Source organism: Mus pahari, chromosome 3 (genome assembly GCF_900095145.1).
Source record: "Mus pahari chromosome 3, PAHARI_EIJ_v1.1, whole genome shotgun sequence".
Lineage (NCBI taxonomy): Eukaryota > Metazoa > Chordata > Mammalia > Rodentia > Muridae > Mus > Mus pahari.
Genome location: NC_034592.1, coordinates 10,907,164 through 10,909,072, shown reverse-complemented (window position 1 = coordinate 10,909,072; position 1,909 = coordinate 10,907,164).

The following is a 1,909-nucleotide window of genomic DNA, read 5'->3' as shown; positions in this document are numbered from 1 at the left end:
TTGGTGGCATTGGTGGGTCCTACCTGCTTCTGTCAGGGGGCATTTGTTCTTCCAGTTTCCCAGTTCTTTGCAGTAGGCACATTGATCTCTTTGCAGGGATTTTCTTTTCTTTTCATAAATCCAGTATATAGATTTTAAGGTGCTGGGACTTATAATGCCACCACAGTGGCTTGGCTAATTATCTTTGCCACTGTCCTCTTTGTTGACACTATTGTCAAACACCTTTGGGGCTATTTCTATCAGTTCTGACCTATTACTTCCTGAAAAACTACCTATTTCCTGGATTTTTACAAATATATATCAGAGGCTAAGTGAACAGCAAAGGCTGGGTTTTGAGGTTTTATACACTATTGGTATATATAAATTATAGGCTTCCAGGAAGCATTTGAGAAATGATGAAGAAAATTTGTCTGAACCCTATTTTTTATCTGTTACCTTGGATAAATAAATGAATAGGCTTCTAAGCCATTCATTTTAATCCCTCTAATAAAGCCCAGTGGTACTCACCAAATTACTTTCTATCTCCTTACATCCTTTAGTCTCATTCAGGTCTTCATTTAGCTAGTACACATTAATAGTGTCTACCATTTGGTATGTAGTCATCCTATCCATTCAGAAAGCTCTTTTTCTGCTTCAGCCAGGATTAATTCCCTCTCCTCTGTGGTGAAGAGGGTGCAGAGAATCAGCTGGCAATTATCCCAAGTAGGGAGATTGTTGAAGAAAACAATCAATTAGAGAAATTAAGGAGCACAGGTCTGGACTGAAATTGGGATTCTGGTTCTTCTAGTTGTATAAGTCATTTGTAAAAAAAATGGGACATAGACATATTGCTTATTTTGTGAAACTTGGCATAAGCAAAGGACTTGAGCTGGTGTTGCCTCCAATGAAGTTTGGTAGGGACCATAAGAGAGTCCCTGGTGATGTCAGGATGGGAGAGGACAGGGATAGATAGGATGAACGGGCAGGTAGAGTGTGGGCAGAGGAAGTAGTGGAGTTGGGTAGCTAAGGTGAGGGTCAGTGTTGCAGTCAGGGTTGAGGAGATGGTAAGGAGGAAGTGAGGGTTAGAGGTGGGGCGAAAGGGGTATTCTGGCTGTTCCTGTTAAATGAGGAATATTTGAGTCTCATCTGATGACTCCTGAGGGGTTCTTCTCGTGACAACCAAGGCTTGTCATTTTGTTTGTGCATTTTGGAAAATACAGACCTTCATCTATGAATGCAGATTTGAGGTTGTTTTTGCCTATGGCGACTCATGCTACCTAGAGTTGAACATACCCTCTGAGGGCCATTCTGACTCATGGAAAGTGTGAACATAGTATTTGGTATATTTGGTATGCAAATAATCATTATACTGCTTGACTATGTGGGGTAAAATTGGACAAAATCATTAAAAACACATTTTAAGGGCATATCAGGCTTCATAGTCTTATTGGTTTTTATTTCAGAGATACCAGTCCACAGTCTTTGGGAAGGTCAGAACATTATGGTGGCCACAACATATGACAAAGACAGGAAGCAGACTGAGAGGGATAGGTGACCAGGCATGGCATTCAAAATCATTTTCTCTAGATAGGCACCATTTCCTAAAGTCTCCTCTGTCACCCCAATAACAGAAGGAAGCCAAACCTTCAATATCAATATATAAACCAATGTGGAACAGCTTTATTATAATTTTATATTTTTGTATATTATAAAATAATTGTATCATTTCAGTCCTTCCTTTTCCTACCTTCAGGCCATCTCCCTGCTCTTTTTCCTTTTCTTGGTCCTCACGGGGGGTCATATCCATCTTTCGAGAAAACATGTATTCAGTCTACCTCCAAGAGTCCCTGCAATCTTAAAATCCAATATCGTCCAAAGTTCAAGCCCGAAGTATATTCTGAGAATTCAACTAAACTCGCATCTGTGAATC